General features: G+C 57.2%; 1 protein-coding gene and 1 long non-coding RNA gene across 7 annotated transcripts in view; one reads left to right on the plus strand and one right to left on the minus strand.

Annotated features, from left to right (window-relative positions):
• The window catches only part of CXXC5 (CXXC finger protein 5), a 35,543-nt gene that overhangs the window by 9,460 nt on the left and 7,221 nt on the right, over positions 1-18,862 (plus strand). The window contains exon 1 of one of the 5 annotated variants that reach the window (XM_019965037.2): positions 9,075-9,192. The exons of 3 other annotated variants lie outside the window; for them this stretch is intronic. The gene's annotated coding sequence lies outside the window, so the exon portion shown is untranslated. Of the gene's footprint in view, positions 1-9,074; positions 9,193-17,827; positions 17,966-18,862 lie in introns of those variants that run through there. One more of the 5 variants, XM_070793679.1, reaches the window with a different exon arrangement.
• Positions 12,112-17,952, minus strand: LOC139184174 (uncharacterized). 2 transcript variants are annotated; one of them, XR_011567705.1, is made up of 3 exons: positions 17,842-17,952; positions 16,507-17,413; positions 12,112-14,602 (listed from the first exon to the last, which is right to left on the minus strand). It is a non-coding gene; the product is annotated as an uncharacterized lncRNA (long non-coding RNA). The 2 variants fall into 2 exon arrangements; XR_011567704.1 differs by lacking the exon at positions 17,842-17,952 and having other exon boundaries at positions 16,507-16,690; positions 17,223-17,337.

The following is an 18,862-nucleotide window of genomic DNA, read 5'->3' on the forward strand; positions in this document are numbered from 1 at the left end:
ATCATCAGATGCTAATGGGAGGTTACTGGGCTTGCTCCTTGCCAGCCTTGCAACGGGATGTGGCAGTGATTCCTTCCTGTCCCCTCAGTGTCTGGCACCAGCTAAGTGTTTGAAGAGCTTTAGCTGCTCTAATCACTCGCTGTCTCCCAGTTATTACTATAATAATCATAGTAGGTCTTAACAATGGTGATGACAACGGCTAAACCGTCCCAGCCCCTGACTGAGGGCAGGTACTGTGTGGACAGCTTTCTAGCCTTCACTTTGTTCATTCCTCACAGTAGGCCAATGATGTGGGTGCCATTAGCTTCCCCATATACAGATGAGGAAACTGAGGCTGGAGCATTTGGGACTTGCCACTCCTGCAAGTGGGATTGGGTCCTGGCAGAGCCCTTGATGGGCTATGAACACCACAAGGACAGGCAGGGTTGGGCTGTGCATGGCAGTCCATACTGCCTAGCACACTGCAGGCACTCCGTCAATGCCTGCAGGGTACAGGCCTTGCTCTCTTTGCTTCTTGAGTCCCCCAGACCCCTGGCAAGGGACCTGGCATTTGTGGGAAGATGGGCTTATTGGCTAGTTGGGTGAATGAAAGAATGAATTAATGAATGAGCAGGTGATTGGCTGTGGAATTGAGTGTTGTCAAGGGACACCAGGATGGGGGAGATGTACTTATGTTGGTGAGGAGACTGTTCAGGGGAGACCCACTGGCCCTGCAGAGGATTCTAGGAAGCAAGGTTGAGGGGCAGGACTGAGAGATGCATCCAGAGACCAGTAGGCTGCCAAGGCTGAGCCCTTGGGGCAGGTCATGTCGTCTTCTCCCCCGCCACCTCAGTTTTTCCATCTATCAAATGGGCTTGGGAACCTTGCCCCGGCTGGCTGGCTGCCAGCTGGCCTGGGCTGGGGCTGGCCTGGGAGCCTGAGAGGTGAGGGACTGTGGTGGGAAGGAGGAAGCAGTGGGTGGTGAAGACTGGAAGATGAAGCGTGGAGCTTGGCTTGGAACCTGAGAAGCAGGGAGACCAGCCCTGACCTGACACCCCTCTTCCCTCTGAGCTCCAGGGTGGGGGCACAAGCTGACAAAGCCCCACCTACCTGCTTGCATCCTGGCGAGGTCTGGGCCTCCTGACGGCTGCAGCGTCCGTGGCTGTGTTTGCCACAAGGTGGTGGCCTGTCCTCCAGGACTAGACCAGCTTGATCCCCATAACCCCCTGCCCTGCCCCACAGCCTCACGTCCAGTTCCTGGTGACCCCGACGGGAGAGCCCAGCTCCTTTCCTGCCTGACCCACCTCCCCCAAAGCTCGATAGAAAATTGCTTAGCTGGGCCCCCAGCAGCAGGTAGGAGTGGACTTGGCCCCTCTTTCTTCTGGCGGTGTCCAGTCTCAATGGCCTGGAATCTTAAGTCACAGGAGTCTAGAATCATAGAATGCTTGGAGCTGAGGGATTCTTGTCAGGATTCTTGTCGCATTGAGAGTCTAGAATCACAGAACCGTGGGCTTTACTGCTGGAAGGAAGCGTGAATGGTCATGTTTCAATCTTGTTCGATGCTAGGAACATTGAGAATCTGAGAGGAGGGGCTTCCCTGTGGTGCCCGCCAGTGACATGAAACCCAGTTCTGCCTCTGGTCTGCCCCTCTCTGGAAATAAATCACGCCAGCACGGGGAGTGGACTGTGTGGGCCCAGGCAGGCAGTGAGGGGACGAAGCTAGCCTACAGGCACGGGAGGGGTCCTCACGGCAGTGCCCGCCCGCCCGCTGCCCACGCTTCCCCAGGCACCAGTGTGAGGAGGAAATGCAGGCTGTTGCTTCCAGCGACAGCCGGCAGGGCCGGGCGGCTTCCCAGCTCCCCCTCTGATTCACGGCCGCCTGCAGCTCCCCCCTCCCCTGGGGGCCTCTGCAGCCCCATCTGTGCAATGGGGAGAGGAGGCTTCACCCCACAGTCTAGTCACAAAGACAGTACAGTTGCAATTCTTTTAAAGCCCACCCTAATGCTTTGGGAGAGTTGGGTCAGTGGTCCTGAATAGTCAGCTGGGCATTTGGCCCCAGAGCACTGAGAAGTTCTGTTTGGAGTCACCCTGATGCCTGAGAAGCTTGGGAGGGCTGCATTGGTTCCTGGGGTAGAAAGTGTACCAGGTGGGAAACAATAGAGAAGGGCCCTGCCGCCAGGGCTATTCTTGCCATTCAGGAAGAGCCTGGATGGGAGCTGGGCTCGCTCCTGATCTCAGTATACCCATCTGCAAAATGGAGCATGTCATTCCATGTGGCCGGCCATTCATTCATTGTCTACTCAGTGCCTGGACATGTGCTGGGTACTGGGGACGCTGAGGCAAGTGGGAGGATGGTAGGGAGAGTAGGGGTGTCCTTGGCGGTTGGGTGGGAGTATGATTTGGCTGAAGGGGTGACTCTAGGAGAAGGAATGAGGTTGGGGGGTGCAGATAAGGGTCTGACCGGCAAGGCCAGTGTCCAGCGGAAAATCCCAGCTGTTCTCAGGAAGTGTTTCCTCCACTGGTCCCCGGGGAGGGAGGTGAGGCAAGCAGGAAGGAGGAGAGTTGGGGGCAAACAAGGCCCCCAGCCAGTCCAATGGAGACGTCCCAGGCCTGGCAGCTGGGCGAGTGTACCCCTCACACTGCAGGAGGGCTGGAACGCAGCCGCCCCACGCTCCAGGGCTGGGCCTGTGGTGGGGGGCCGAGGCTCTCAGGAGGGGCTGGGCCATAGTCCAGATTTCAAAGCCTTCCCCAGGGGCCTTGCGGTGCCCTCCGCCCTGTCCTGAGCTGCCGCCGCGGGGGTGGCAGATGCTGTTTCATCGGCTGAGACGAGTGGGAGGCCTCCGGAAGGTCCTCCTGGGAGGTTCCGGGGGGCAGCGGGGGTGTCAGCAGCTGCCGCCCAGTTAGGGTTGGTTCACGGTGGCCTCCCAAATCCCTTAGTTCCCCCAGGCCTGGGGATGGGCGCTGAGACCGATTCCTCCTGCCTTCACTCCCCCTACTGCCCACCAAGCTTCTTGCTCTGGCCCCCCTCCCGTCCCTGGCTGTGTCTGCAGAGCCCCCCGGGGAAGGCAGGGGAGGAGGCGCAGCGGGCTCAGAACAGCGGGTGCCCGCGCAGCCAAGTATTTGCGCGAGCTGTCAGAGACAGACAGGCATGTAGGGAATTCGGTGTGTGTGGGGCTGGGGGAAGCAGCCGGGTGGGCAGGCAGGCAGGAGGGGGGAAGCTGGGGCTGCCTCCCCCGCCTGTTGAACCCTGCAGAGACCACCGTTCTCCCAGCCCAGGCCAGAAGGTGCATCCGGCACCTCCTTCCTGTCTGTACCAGTGCAGGGGACAAGAGGGACTGGGTGGGACCCTGGCTGATGATGGGGCTGACACTGGGGAAGGGGTGCCCTGCTGAAGGCCAGAGCCTGGGAGAGGCTGTCCGGTGGAGTGTGGAGCCGGGCAGGAATCCGGGTTGTGCCCAACTGTGGCCTCCAGGAAATAGCAGCTGTCATGCTCCCGCGTCTCCCCCCTCCCCAAGCCTGGCACAACTTGTTTCCTGGCCAGGGTCCGGCTGGGGCAGATTGGAGGAGCCTGGTATTACCCAGCCTGGGCAAAGAACAAGCAGGATGAAGGGGACCATGTTTATAAGCCTAAAGGTACTTGGGGATGCTGGCGAGAGCTTCCCCTGGTATTCTTTTGCTGAAGCAGGCTGGAGTCATTTTGAAGGAGGGGACTTCAGCCCTTACCTCCCTGGACAAAGACCCCAATTTAGTCACTTGCATCTTCTCTCCGATAAGGCCTATTAGGCAGGTCAGGGCCTAGAGCTGAGTAATACTTAATGTTTCATAGCTGAGAGCCCAGAGAGAGGGATGCACTGGCCTAGGCTCACACAGCAGGTTCTCCAGCTTTCCCCCTACCCTCATGTGGGTGGGGTCAATGGGAAGAGGTGAACATTGGGGGTTTGCTGAGGTGGGGGGCTATATTTAGTTCAGTCCTGCAGAGCCAGGGGGCCCCTGGGAGCAGCTGTTGGGGGGGGGTGCAGACAGAGGCCTCGAGCTCCATTTAGTCTGGACAGAAATATCCTCCCCCCACCCACCCACCCACTGGCTGGGCGGCCAGGCTGCGGGCTTGTCCCCTGAGGGGCAGCTTGCCTGGGCCTGGCGGCCGGCGGGACAGGCAAGATGACCCGATAGGCTTTTCCCAGCTCAGGTTTCGATGAAACAGGAACCGGAGTCGTAGCCTGGGCTGTGGGGGCCAGGGTCGCCGGAGCTTGGGGGCCAGGACTGCCTCCCTCCTGCTCCCCACTGCTCCCCACCATGCAGCCTCCCCTTCTCAGAGGCCTGGGGAAGCAGCAGGTTATTTATCAAGCGGCCTCCCTGCCGCGTCTGCCCGCGCCTGCCTCCCTCCCACCCCCCAGCCCCCAGCGCTGGCGGCCATGAGCCCAGCAGAGCAGGGTGAGCTGGGCGGGCTGGCGGCGGGATGAGCTCAGGAGATGTGAGTCACCCCATCCCCAGCAGCCCCACGAGGCCCTGCGGCCTGGCAGGCAGCGCGTACTCACGCACATCCCACGCGGCACACCCAGGGGCACACGCTTGGGACAAACAGTCACTCAGCACACATTGCTGACACTCACGGGCAGGGCCCAGTCACAGTCGTTGTGGACACTCGCTGTCACACTCACAGCCCCAGCCTCTGGCACACACACACGACACATGCTGACACAAACACACAGACGGATGGACAAACAGTCACACATGGACCCCATACACGACTCCAGTAAGGCGCTGGTATATGTGCTCCATCCTGTCACAGGCTCAGGCCGTTGTTCTCCGGCCACAGCTCTCACCCAGATGGTGCGAAGAGCTGGGCACAGGGCACTGACCCCATGGAGCCTGGTGTGCACAGGCTCGCTCCCAACAAGGTTGGGGCTCCATTCACTGAAAGGCCCGTGTAGGCTCACACAAAGGAGACCCACCCTCGGCCGTGTAGAGTCAGCTGAATTCTGCAGGGTGGGCACAGGAGGGGAGATGTTTCCCCACCCCTGGGGAAGGAGGCCCCAGTCACAGGCATGGAAGTGTTAAACTCACTTGCCCTCCAGTATGGGGAACTCTAGCCCAGGCAGAGCCAGTTGCGGGTTGATGGGGAAGGGATGGGGCAGGGGTGGGGGGGGGGGGGGGGCGTAGCTCAGTAGAGGAAAGGCTGAAGAAGGAAAGCCACGGAGAATCGATTTTCCTGGGAGTGCCAAGTGGCCAGCTGCTCCCCCCACTCGGGGAGCAGGGTCCTTGAGAGATTGCGGGGTGCCAGAGACTGGGGAGGAATGAGACTCCCTTGATCTAGTGGGCTGAGTGCCCTCAGGAGTCTGTTAGTCCACCCTCCCTGGTCACCCTGGCCTCCTGCCTTGCAGCCAGCACCCTAAGACTCAGAATTCAGACTTAGCCCCTGATTTTTAGTCCGTGGCCTGAATACAAGGAAGGGCTGGGCTGCTGGGTTAGGGGGATGCCCTCGGGGAGCCTCTGTGCTTCTGCTGCCCATTGGGGCTGGCGCTTGCCTTCCCTGAGTGAGCAGAACTGGGGGCATAACCTATATTTCACACACAAAAAAGGTATCCTTTTTCAGATGAGAGAATTGAGTCCAATGAGGATGACTTCATTGCTCATGAAGGACTTTGGATACAGTCTCCTAACGCTCAGAGGGCAGCTCGTTCTGGTCCCACAGGATTGAGACAGCCTAGCAGAAGTCAAGGGGCAGGTGAACTCTGGCCCATGTTGGCTCCCACCTCCTGGCCACATAGGTCTCCCCCATAACGGCCTGGACAGTGGCTGGGGAGAAGAGAGGACCAGGCAACCTGAAGAAAACAAACAGCAGTGGCCAGTCAGGAGAACTGGCTGTCCCCGAGCCATCAGCTCTAGAATTGCACAGGCCTGGGCTCCACACCAGGTTTGGTCACTGCCTGCTGTGTAATCATGACCTGGTTTGCCGACCTCTCTGACTTCACTTTAGCCACCTGTAAAATGGGTATGACCCTTATCTCTGTCTTAAAACTGCAAGACCTAAAGTAGATGGTGGGGTGTGGTTCGCACCATGCCTCATTTGGATCTCCAGGTGAGTCCAGCCCTCCTCTCCACCTCTTGGCTCCACCAAAGCTGGCATTTTTCTGGGAGTGGTACCCCACACCAAAGACTCCTTAATTAGAATGTCGTGGATTTAGCCTTCTCTAGGGCTGTTCTTAGATGGGAATGATGGAGTGTGGGATTGAGGAAGCTGAGCTTGGGATCACTGGGAGGGGAATGGTTGGGAATGGATGGGACCCAGGACAGAGGAACCTGGAATCCTTAGGTGCACACTCCTGGGGTTAGATACACAGAGAGCCAACCATGGTTCCCAGATTTTTTTTCTATCCCCTAACCCCCAACAGATAGCAAAGCCACAAGTTAGACTCAGGGATTTCCAGGTGGCTAATGTGGCCTTTGCAGGGTAGTGAGGGGCTTGGAATACACCTATGGAAGGGCTGTTGGGACTGTGGGAGCTTGAAGAAGCGTGGACATGGAGCAGGCCAGGCTAGGGTGGGAAGGGGACAAGGAAATAGGAAAGGTTGGTAAGAAGTAGAAGTGGGCTCTTCCTGTGGCCAGAAAAGCATGGCAGAGTACTGCCCTCGCTGTAGCCCTCAGACCCCTTTCGTATGTGTACCTCCCCGGGTTCCTGCAGGTAAGAGGGCAGGACAGGGGATGCTCTGCTTGAGCCTGGGGAAACTTGAGACATAAGAGATTGGCTCAGACTCAAACAGTGGCGGAACTGGGGCCACAGCCTGGGTTACCCAACATTCTTGGCTCAAGCAGTGCTTTCACTCATTCTGGTGTTGCCTGAGGATGACCGTAAAAATAACCACACAGCGCTCATTTATTGAGCACCTATGCATGTTGGCCCTGCACTGAGAACCTCACATTCATCCTGTCTAGGACCCTGGTCGGGGTGGGGCTATCATGGTGGGCATTTCACAGATCAGAGAGTGGGCTCAGCAAGGTCAAGCCATTTGTCTGAGGTCTCCTAGCTTGAGGCTGCAGAGTGGGAGGGGAACCCTGGCTCCAAACCCCATGTAGACCTGTGCCTCAGGGGGGCTTCTACCCATCTCCCATAATTAACACAACGAAGAATATTCCTAGTTGGGCCAGCCCCCTCCCCACCTAGGCACCACCCCATGACTCTTCTAGGGCCGTCTGTTATCTTGGACCCAAGAACCTTGGGACTGCTGATCCCGTAAGCCTGGGGAGGGTAAGCCCTGTTGCCCTTGGCTTCTGCGGAGACATGATTCACTGGGTGTCGGGTAGGAGTCAAGGCGTGGCCCAGGGAGCGGATTGAGTCTCCCTAGGGTTGCAAGGATCTTCTTGCAGACAAGTTCTGGGAAGGTCAATTGCTAGGCTTGTGAGAACTGCTTAGGGGCCTGATCAGCATCATACACCTCTCCCATCCCTACCCTCCCACCTCCCTGGGGACGCCTTTCTCCTCTCTGGGGAGCCCTGCAGGGAGAAGTTAAGAAAGTGCCCTTGAGCTGGAGCTAGCCGCCTCTTCTGTACACAAGGGTGACAGTGACCACCCCACCCTCATCAGTGTACTGGTTAGCTAAAGAGAGCACCAGGCACAGCGTGGCCCTGGGGCAGGTCTCACTACAGGTCACCGAGTTGGGTTTGTTTTGCTGGAAGTTGGTGCTGGCCTGAAATGGAGGGGCAGAAAGTCTGGGTTTGGGGCCCTGTGCCATGTGGCAAGTTACTTCCCCTTTCTGGTCTCAGTTTCTGCATCTCTAAAATGACTGAGAGTCTGCCGAGCACATGCTCTGAGACAGAGGTAAGCCACAGTCAGACAGCCACACTCACAAACTCTGCAGCTGGTCTCCGGGTCCCCCAGGCCCAGGGCTCCTGCAGACCTCGTGTCAGCACGGAATTAACCGTCCACAACTTGCGTGAGTTTTAACTCAGTTCTGAGCCTCAGTGTTTTCATCTGTGAAATGGGAAGGCCATGGTGCCTACCTCTTTGGCCTGCTGGGAGAATAAAAGAAGAGGGTGTGGACAGAGCACCTGGCACGGACTTCATCAGTGTGGCCCCCGCCCCCACCTCCACCAGCTGTCCTGGTTGCTGCCCCTCCCAGTCTTGGTCTCCGGGCTTCTGGGAAGGCGACAGTGCCAGTCTGCTGGCTCAGCCGGCTTGGCCACTGACCTTCAGAGCACCCAGGCTGTCAAGGCCGCCTGACTGCCTGCCGGGCGGGTGGGGGGAGTGCCAGCCAGCTCCTCGCCTGACGCTACCCGCCCCTGCTCCCACTCTCCCTCTCTGCGCCTGTGTGTGAGCTAATTAATCTCAGCCCCTTTGGGAAATTAGAACGCCGCAGTCGTGGCCTCCTCAGCCTCGCAATGCCTGTGCTGCTCCTGGGCCCTGCCAAGACCCACTGTGGTTTGGGGGCACAGAGTCGGGGGTGGGGGCAGCAGGATGAGCTGGGTAGGCATAGGTGTCTCTGAGCCCTCCACCGCCTGGCTTGCAGGGGTGCAGGGCTCTGGTTTCTTGGCCCCCTCCCCTTCCATTCAGCATCCATAAGGATACCAGACCATTGTCCTGCTGGGGTTAAACCCAACCTCCAGTGTCTCTGACCTCTTCCTGGGGCCAGTATGGTCACCCCCTGGTATGGTCATATTCCATCTCATTGCGGGGTCGTCTTGCCTGCCCAGCTCAGGCTGATGGAGACAGATGTAATTATGGAATTTTGCTTGGGAAATTAATTTGAAAAAGTTAATTAATTGGCTGTTCCAGAGGTGGCGGGCTCCACGCCCAGCTGGTCCTGCTGACGTCAGTGCTGACCCGCCTGAGATGGTCAGGCCGGGGAGAGGGACCCCAGAGACCTGGCTGGGCAGACCAATGTCCTGGCTCAGGGGGGACACCTGGGAAGTCGGTGTCGCCTGGACCTGCTTAGAGGCACTCTGAAGTCTGAGAACTCAGCCACTTGTTTGTATGTTTATCAAGCAGTTGTCAAGCTTCTACTATACAAGTGCCCCCAGCCAACATAGACCACCGAGTGTTTCATCCAGTTTTTCTGAATCCCTTTTCTCAAGGAAAACCTCTAAACCTGTTCCCAAAGCTTTTCCATAGAGTTTGGATCCACTGTACAGATGAAACAACTGAAGACTCAGAGGGTATGACTTGCCCAAGCCATTCAGCTATATTCTCCAGCAGAATGGAGTAGCGGATGTATAAAGGTTAGGCTTCTTCCTTTTTTCCAGAGGCAGCCCCCTCCCTAGTGTGTGATAGGAGCCTTAAAGTTGACTGTACCCGAGAGAGGGCCAAAGAACATGGCCAACCCCCTCCACCCTGACATCATTGTGCTTCCTCCACACCCCTCCCCAGACATTTGTGGTACTCTGTATCTTGGGACTTTTCCCACCCAACCTTTGGGATGACCCAACTGGGCTGAGGCAGGAGGCCCCATACCCTAGGGCTCTCGGAGTATGTAGGGACCCCTGCTACCTCCTGGGCCCCCTGCAGGGCCCTTGACCACAACGGTCTGACCAAGATCTTGTGTCTGGAGGAGTGCGGATTCAGTATAGTTTTTGTCTAGACAGAAGATGGGTCGGGGCTCGGGCAAGAAGTAGCTAGTCCTGGTTCAGGTCAGGGATGTGACCTCTAGCAGGCCAGCAAGGTGAGCAACGTGGTCTTTCAAGAGATTTGGGCCTGGGTTTCCTTAAGCTGTGTGGTCTTGGATGAGTCCCTTTAGCTTCTGCTCAGAGCCTCATTTTCCTCACTGGGACACAGGGACGATCACGTACGCCACTCAGAGGGCTGTGAGGAGGCACAGGGAGGAAGGAGACAGTGGGAGGTATAACCACTTGAGGCCTCGGTTTCGCTGCCTGGTGGAGGCCGGCTGGGTGGGAGAGCAGGGAGACAATGGAACTGAGCAAGTGCCAGGGCCTGAGAAGGCAGAGTTTGTGGAGGGAAATCTGGTGCAAGTGGTTGGGACAGGAGCTGGAGGACACACGAGGAGGTGGTATCTATGAGGTACCCAAGAGCCGCCAGCTAGCGGCCCAGAGCCCTGGGGCCTCTAGGGGGAGTTAGTCCATACAGCATTTACTCTGTCACTTCATTTGTGTCTGACTCTTTGCAACCCTACGGACTGTAGCTTCGCAGGCTCCTCTGTCCATGAGATTCTCCTGGGGTTGTGGGTTGCCAGGCCCTCCTGCAAGGGATCTTACCGACCCATGGATTGGACCCATGTCTTCTGCGTCTAATGCATCAAAGATGGATTCTTGACCCACTGAGCCACCAGAAAGCCCCATATAGCATCTGCTCCTGAATTTGTTGAGTGCATTTCCTTACCTCCAGGAGGTCCCTAGGGACCAAGTGGGCCTTGCAGATAATTGTGTAGACCTCACCTCTCATTGTTGTTCAGAATAAAAGTGACTGTCCTGGACAGACTAAGCTGGGCATTTTTCATCAAATATCCCTTTGATGTAGTCTGTAGTTCTGGGTTTCCTCAAGGTCTGACCTCTAGCCTAGGGTTTAAGTGGGCCACACCCATTCCTTGAGCATTCTGTGTGGGTTGTGTTAGTAGCTCAGTTGTGGCCGACTCTTAGCGACCCCATGGACTTTAGCCCACCAGGGCTTCTCTGTCCATGGAATTCTCCAGGCAATTGGGTGGAGGCAATGGGTGGATTGCCATTTTCTTCTCCAGAGGATCTTCCTGACCCAGGGATCGAACCCTGGTCTCCTACATTGCTGGCGGATTCTTTACTATCTGAGCCACTGGGGAACGTGCTTAAAAGGGAGACACTTCCTCTGTCCACCTCACCCCCAAGAAGCCCTCAGCAGGTGACTGGCTGAGTGCTTGGAGTTCTCTGCACAGACTCTACTAAGCCCCTCTCTCTGTGTACATCCACATTCTTTTAGACTGGGAGCTCCCTGAGCATGGGGTCCATGACATCTCTCTGATCCCATGCCCAGCACAAGTGAGCGCTGGTGGGGGTCATAGGGCCGCTGTTTCCTATTTGACAGATGGGCCAGTTAAGGGTGTGTGAAGACATTGTTCAGTCAAGGTCACACAGCTTTGTGAGGGACGGAGCTAACCTGGCCCAGGTGGATATGGCATCACTCGACCTTTCTGGGGTCTTCTGCAGGCTTCCTTAGGACTTGCAGCTCCTAACTCACTGGCAGTGTTCCAGAAGTCCAGCCCTAAGCCCCAAGCTACTGAGACCTTGGGGAGTGAGGAGTTTGAGCATCGGAGGGGCAGAGGAGTGACCTTAAGCTCTCCAAGCCTCAGTTTCTTTAACTGCAAAATGGGGATTCTGGTACCTCTTCCTGATAATGTTTGGGGATTTAGGGTTGGTGGTTAAAAGAGATGTTCTTAACTGCGTGTCCGAAAGTTAAGTGAGAACTTTAAGTGTTCACCATCTTTATTATTACTATTGACACTTTTATTTTGTTATCATTATATTATTATTCACCCTCCCAGGGCCGCAGCAGCTGCGGTGGCTCTGGGCCTGGCTGCAGAACTGGTCTGCAGAGAAGTCACGGTTGCTAATTAGTTAGTGCCCTGAGGAGAGGGCCGGGGTTTTTTATTTTTGCTGGAGGATCCCACCTGCCTGAGGCTTCCCCAAGCCCTTCTTCAACTGGGCAAAGGTTGCAGGCCCCTCTCCAGCCTCAGGTAGGGGGCCTGGCTCCCAAATTCCCCTTGCCACTCCCTCCCCTTCCCAGACCTCCAGGGCCATGAATCATTTATGAGGCAAAAATGAAACCAATTAAGGACAAACTTTGAAAGCTTCTAATTGCTGCGCCTGGTGGCACCGAGGAATGAGGGAAGGCAGGCCTGTTCGGGGCCGGCATCTCCTCATCCCGGGCCTTCCCAGGCCGCCCGCCTGTCCTACCGCGTCCCAGGGCGCGCGGCCTCCCGGCTCCCCGCCGCCTCCCGGCCGGGCGCAGACGTGCCTGCGCGGCTCCGGCGGCCGCGTCTGCCACCCCGGCGCCCGCCCGGGTCCCAGGCAGACTAATTAGGCCCGGCTGCCCTCCCCGCGCCGCCGCCTCCCGCTCCAGGCCCGAGGTGATGGCGGCTGTTCCTGCCGTTCTGGGGCCTGTGCCCCAGAGCTGGCCGCCGTTCTCGGGGCGGGAGCCAGCCCTGCTGGCCTACCTTAACCCAGCCGAGCCCAGGACGCCCTGTCCCCGAACGGGAGCCTGGGGTTCCCCGCGCCCCCTCACCCTAGGATCCCGGCGTAGTTAGGGGCTGGGCGGTGCTGGAGTAGCTGACTTGAACAGTCCAGTTTCAACTCGGGCAGAGAGCTGCTCGTGTGTCCTCTCCCACCGCCCCCCAGCCAAGAGCGGATGGGGCCGGGGGATGACGATGAGATAGGGAAGCTGGAGGACTACAGGGGACGGGAGGGGATTGAGTTCCTGGGGTGGCCCATTGGTGCTGTAGCTTTGCCACAAACACCATAACCTTACACGGATTCCTTAGCCTCAGTTTCCCCATTTGTCAACTATCAGGACGGGCCAGTTTTCTGTTGGATTTGGAATTTGAGGAGCTGGGCTTTACATGTCCCCCACACACCTCCACCCCTGCTCTTGGGGGCCGCTGAGGCGGAAGAGGTGGGGGTCTGGACCCAGCTTACTGCTGGGAGCCTTGGGCACAGTGACCAGCCAGCCCACTGTGCTGAGGGCCAGGTAGGCCCTGGGCACTCAGGCATGTTGTTTGCTGAAACAGAATTTCTGTGCTTGTGTTTTTCCATAATTATATTAGCAGGTGGGATTTTTCCTCCGGGAAGCGGTGGGAGGGGGAGTGCCATGGCCATGTCCCCACCCGCTCTGAGCGTGAGCTCACATGGCTCTGCCCGCCCGCCTGCCGTAATGATTTTTTAATTATGTAGCCAGTGCTCAGAATTGCTAATCTGCCTCCAGCCCAACATCCCCTCCTGCAGCTTGTACCCCAGCCCCTCACTGGTGTCCCCAGAGTGGTGGCGTCCAGCCCCACGCCCATCTCTGTGCCTGGAGCACTCCTGCGGGTGAGAAAGGGGAGGCCAGGATGACCACAGGGCCACCTCTCCTCCGTCTTCTAGTGACGGAACTTGGTGGTAGCCGGGGATCAGGGTGCCTTTGGCTCTCTTTGCACCCCGCCACACCTGACCCCAGCGTGGGTTGCTCCTGCCAGGACAGGTGTGGCTCTGGAAGAGGGCAGGGGAGTGATCGGTGACCCCAAGGACACACACACACATACGATCTTTGTCATACCCACACTCACAACTTGCTTCTCTTAACCACACACTCTCAGCCTCATAGCTACACAAGCACAATAGTACGCTCTACGTGTTTCTCCTACACACACAGCCACGCCTGAGGGCCAGGGTGCCCTCCGGAGACCCCACTGCTGCCTCCCATTCCCTGCAGTGGTCCTGCCCCCACTCACTCTCTTTGCCTCCATCTCCTCCCTCTATCCCCTGCCTGACTGGGTTACACTCTGAGGTCCTCCAGCTCCCACCTGGTGGGGTGGCTGCCTGCGGCTGGGGCCTGCCTGAACCTCCATCGACCCGGTCTGGGGGAGGTGGCGGGTTGTGGGGGTGCTGTTCTGCAGCACTGTGGCGGCGGCTCCTCTCCAGGCGCCCAGCTGTGGCATCTGTCAAGGTCAGATAGCGACTCCGGAACCAGCCGGCTCGGCCCCACAGCCCCTCTCGCCTCATTATTTTTGTGTTCCGGGGCTGCGGCGACACCTCCCTCCCTCCTCCTGAGCCTCCCGCCTCTTGCCTGCCTCCCCCACGCCTCTGCAGGGAGGGCCTGCGGTCTGGGGGCTTTTGTTTTCCAGTTTTCTCCTCGCTCAGGCCAGGCTCACGGGTTTAGATGCTGGCCAGAGCTGTTGGATCTTGAACGGCAGACGAGGCAGGTGCCTCCCTCGAGGCTGGGACAGCTTTTTGGCTAGGGGAGCCTTGGGTTGATTTCTCAGGGGTACAGACTGAACCTGGGTGGAGCCCAATCTCCACCACAGCCCAGGTGTTCCGGTGGGCAGCTTCCTGTTTCCATAGGGGCCCCAGCACCTGGCATGAGTTCCTGTCTGTGCCATCCCCATGCCAGTTGAGCCCCAGACCCGTATCTCAGAAGCCCTCAGAGGTCCTGATAGAACTCACAGTGAGTGCATGCACACACACACACACACACACACACATGACAGGCCAGGAGAACCCACAGATATCCAGCCACCATGTAAACCACTCTACTTGGACACATGCACACTCAGTCATACACATACATCCACAGATGCAGATAGCCACACTCCACTCCTACACACAGGAGGTCACACAGAGACCTCCACCTCCACTGGTATCTAAGCCCCATTTGTATGTCAGTACTCAAAACCACAGAGTAATAACTGAGACTGTACACACACACCTGGGCATAGCCCCAGACACATTCTCATGCATGCAATGTGCACAGGTTTCTGACACACCTCCCAGGTGGACACACGCAGATATACTTGGCCCTCGTGCTGCTCCTCACCATATACACTCCAACTCGAGCATGCTCCTTGGGGTCCGGTGTTCTTGAGCAGTTGCAACACCCAAGGAGCTTTGGACCCCCGAAATGCTGAAATGAGCTTGAGGCCTTCGCTTGGATGCACGTTGTGTGTCCAGGGAGTTCCTGGAAAATAGGAAATGGTGATTGACAGATGGGTCACCCTACCCACCTGGCCAGCCTCCATGGATGTCCACCAGCCTGGGCACAAGTGCACTGAGATGGAATGGGATGGGAGAGTCCTGGATGGGTCAGGATGGGCTTGGTGACAGCTGGCAGGGAGGGCAGGCTCAGGGGGGTGGCCTCTCAGGCTCTGTCTCTGGGTCCTTTGCCCACCTCCAGCCCCTGATTAGGGTGTGTTGGGGGAATGAGATGTGGATACACGTCAGGCCCCGGGGTCTCTGGGGTAGCCCTGGTCATCACTCACTTCCTCCTCCAGCTGCGGGCTGCTGTGACAGCCTCTAAGAGGGGGAGGTAGCTGGAGGTTTAGCAGTGGTGGGGCCCCCACCCCCCAGGAAACTCAAAACCCTGGGCCAGCCGCGGGTGGCGGGTTGGGGCAGGCACAAAGAGGGCCTCTGTGCAGGCCGGCTAGGCTGCCCACAGGATTCTGGGGGAGGAGGCAGGAGCCGGTTTCCGTCCCATTCTGCTTCCTGCGGAGGCCGCCGGAATGCCCGGAGCTCTGGCCCAGCCTGGCCCGTCCGGCCCACCCGCAGCCCCTTCCCCTGTCTTCCTGGGCCTTAGGGTACAGCTGCAGACTTCTCTGTGACAGCGTCCCAAAGTGTTTTGCTCAGAGCCTGAGAACTACCCACCTCCCCCCCAGGACCGATGAGAAACCAAGAGAGTTCCCCTAGGCAGATGGTGCCCCTGGACCTCACCCTCTAGCCAAAATGTGCCTCAGAGCTTTTGGGCAGTGCTGGAGAGCCAGGCCCTGGAGTCGCAGAGATCTGGTTTCAAATCCTGACTCTTGCGCTGATTGACCTAGTGACCTTAGGCAGGTGAGTTTCATATGTAAAAGGGGTTAATAGTAGTTAAAGAGTTAGAGATTTCAGTGAGAAAATACATGTGAAATGCTTAGCACAATATGTAGCAGAGAGTAAGTGCTCATTATTGAGGTCTGCTATTATCATGTCCTCTGGGGAGATAGGAAAGGGAGAGGGCTGGATGCTCCTAACCCCAATCAGCCTCACATCCTCTGGAGCTCGGTCCCAACCCTATGGCCTGCTCAGAACCCTTTTCTCCAAGCCTCAATTTCCCAATCTGAAAAATCTCCCTTCCTCCTGGAATTTGGAGGGTGGGTTGCTATCTGGAGTCTTTTTTCTGTATCTCTCCACCTCCTTCCCCACAGGCCCTTCTGGGCTCATGGTTTCTGCAGCTTGGGGTGAGGAGCAAGAACCAGTGATCTCTATTTTACAGATGGAAGCTGAGGCTAAGGTGGGGAAAGGTGTCAAAGTCAGTAAGAAGGGACAGGATGGAGCCACGAACCTGGACCTGCCGACTCCATGCCCTGGCCAGTCCTGTGAATACATGCCCTCTCCCATTGGGGACCAAATATCTCTGAGTTGGCTTTCCCTGGCTTGTCCCGTGGTGAGGCCCACCGGGAGGAAGGTCCTAAGAAAGTGTGGGCTCTGATCCCAGGCTAGTGTCAGCTCAGACATCTCCACTTTGGGAAACCTTAGTCTATGATCCAGGAGCTCCCAAACAGGGAGGCAATCATTTTCTCACAATTGCTTATCAAACTGTCTGTTCTAAATGGGGCAATCATAGTACTTCCTTCAGAAAGTGGATAGGAGGATTCTATGAGACAAGGAATGTCCACCGTCTAGCACATAGAAAGGTCCCCATACGTGTAGCTGTTATCCTCGTGGTGCCATGTTACAGATGGGGAAACTGGCTCAGAGGCCATATGCCACGGTCACACAGTAAGGAGAGTCCTCCAGCTCCTATGACCTTTCTAAAGAAGGAACCTGGCCCAAAGGAGGTGCCTGTTGAGGAAGGCCTTGTCTTTATCAGAGGTGTCCCAGGATCCTTACCTCATTCCTTAGAGCCCCATGTCAGAGCATACCTCCTGCCTGGGGCCTCAGTGTTTTTGTCCATGAAATGGGTTGATCTCCTCCAGCTCCTTTTGGGCGCTCTGTAAGGGCAGGCAGAACCCCATATACTCCTGGGTTTTCTCAGCAGCATGTTTCAGTCCTTAGGGAAGGGGGTTGAGCCTGCCTGAGAAAAGGGGCATAAAAGGCCAGGGAGTGTGGAGTCAAGGAAATAGGACTGTAGCCTCCACCCCCATTCTGTCCTTGGCAGTTGGTCTTGGGGTGCTAGTCTTAGGGAGACCCTAGTGGCATTGAGGGTGTGGCCCGCTCCAGACCATCCCCTGGGTGCCAACAGTGGTCAGTGTGTCCTTGTATTTGTGTCCATCCACAGCTGGCTGTGTGCCCTGGTTTCTCCAGGAAGGCCTGCATTTCTCCTGGTCTCCAAGACTGGTGTCACCGTGTGTATCTCCTTAGGCCTGAGTAGGGCTTTTTTTTCCCCTCTGGAAACTCCCCAGGCTGAATCATGGAAATCAGAGATGGAAACCCCCACACATACCAGTTGCTCAGCTTAGTTCAACCACCATAGCCTGTGGTCTGGCCTGCCCACCATCAGTCAGTCTGTCCAACGCCCCCTCTCCATTGGAGACCAAGGATACCAGCCCATCAAGGTGGGTTGGAGGGATGTGAGGGGGTGTAGCATGCATGTCAGGAGTACACACCAAGTGTGGGGAAGGGTGCAATGAGCCAGGGTCTGCAAGTCTGCAACGCTGGTGGGCTCTGCCGGGCCATGCCTGGGATCCTGAAGGCCCTGATAATGCTGCCTCTTCCAGGAAGCCCTCCTTCGGCAGGCGGGACGGCTGTTCCAAGCAGCAGAGGAGTAGGAGGATAGTTGCACAACTCCATAAATTCACTAATAATGATTAAATTACATACTTTGGAATGGGTGAATTTTGTAGTATGTCAACTATACCTCAGTAAATCTGTTTAAAAAAAAATCCTGTTCTTGACTTCAAGGCCCCGCCCAGTTGAAACCCTGCCAACCTCATAGACACACCTCGCCCCCGCTTCCCCATTTCTTGGGAACCCGTTGAAGCTTGTGTCCACGTTGGTAACCTCTCCTTATCCTTAACTCACAGGCTAAGCAGCCCCTTCCTCCAGAAAGGTCCCGGTGTCCTGCTCAATCCTTTTCCCTCCCTCCCGTTTCACATTGGTTCATGTGCCCATCAGCCCAGCTCCTTTGTAACCCTCCAGAGCAGTGCCAGTCTGGTCTGTATCTTCCCAGGGCCACAGGGCATGGGGCTGCTACTGCTACTGTGTGCAAGGTCCAGAACATCTCACCGTGGCCACCTGTGTGCAGGTCTACATGCAGACAAGACAGCTCCAGCCCACCCCACATGCCCTCCTGCCCCATCCCTGCCCATTGCTGTGTAGCCTGGAGGACCCGGGACAGAGCCCTGCTGAGGTCAGTTTGGGCTCCCCTGGCACAGAGGGTGGAGTGAGCGCTCTGCCACCACCTCTGGTGACCTCATTGCCAGCTGGCATTATGATGTCACCGGTCCAGCATTCCCTGTTCCTGCTTGGATATCTCCAAGCTCCCGGGTGGGGACACTCCCCTGGGGCCTGTGACAGCTCGTGCCCCCGACCACGTAAAGGTGACAAGCATGGTAACAACCCACAGGGAGGGGGTGAGGGCAGCCTCAGGGTGGCTGGGTCACCTTTCCCTGGTAAAGCAAAAGCAGTCACAAAGCAGGGTGACTAACACTTGGGCTCTGGGTTCAAGTTCTTCCCCTACGGGGAACCACTCTTTGACTTTGGCCCAACAGCTTGAACCTCTCTGAACCTCAATTTCTTCATCTCTGGAATTGGTTCATAGTTCCAGTTCATTGAGTTCTGGGGAGGAATCAGAAGGGAGAGAGAACATGTAGAACATGGGAGTACAGGGCCGGGGATGCAGTAGGTGCTCACTAAATGCTAGCAGATAGGGTCCCTTAGATAAGGGAGCCTGAGTGTCACTTGGCCAGAGCTGGTTAGGGAAGGGCCGTGTCCCATATTTTCTGGGGCTGGCCCGGGTCTGGGAGTAGAGGGAGGAGTGGCCCCAGCTTTGACTGTCTCTCACGTCCCAGGACAGCCAGTGAGCTCCAGCCCGTAGGAGGTGGGGCCCCACAGCTCAGCCCTGAGAGTGGGAAGCCCTGACCCCCAGCCCTCCTTCCTGTCTTTTCCTCCCAGGCCTTAGACCAGAGCGGGCCAGGGCTCATCTGGTCTCCCCGACATCTGCCTCCACTTCCCTCTCCCAGGGGCATGTCCGACTGCCTTCTCTTGGTCCCCAGGCCCTCAAATATGGGATTCCCTTCAGGGTTCT

The sequence above is a fragment of the Bos indicus genome, chromosome 7 (assembly GCF_029378745.1).
Source record: "Bos indicus isolate NIAB-ARS_2022 breed Sahiwal x Tharparkar chromosome 7, NIAB-ARS_B.indTharparkar_mat_pri_1.0, whole genome shotgun sequence".
Classification (NCBI taxonomy): domain Eukaryota; kingdom Metazoa; phylum Chordata; class Mammalia; order Artiodactyla; family Bovidae; genus Bos; species Bos indicus.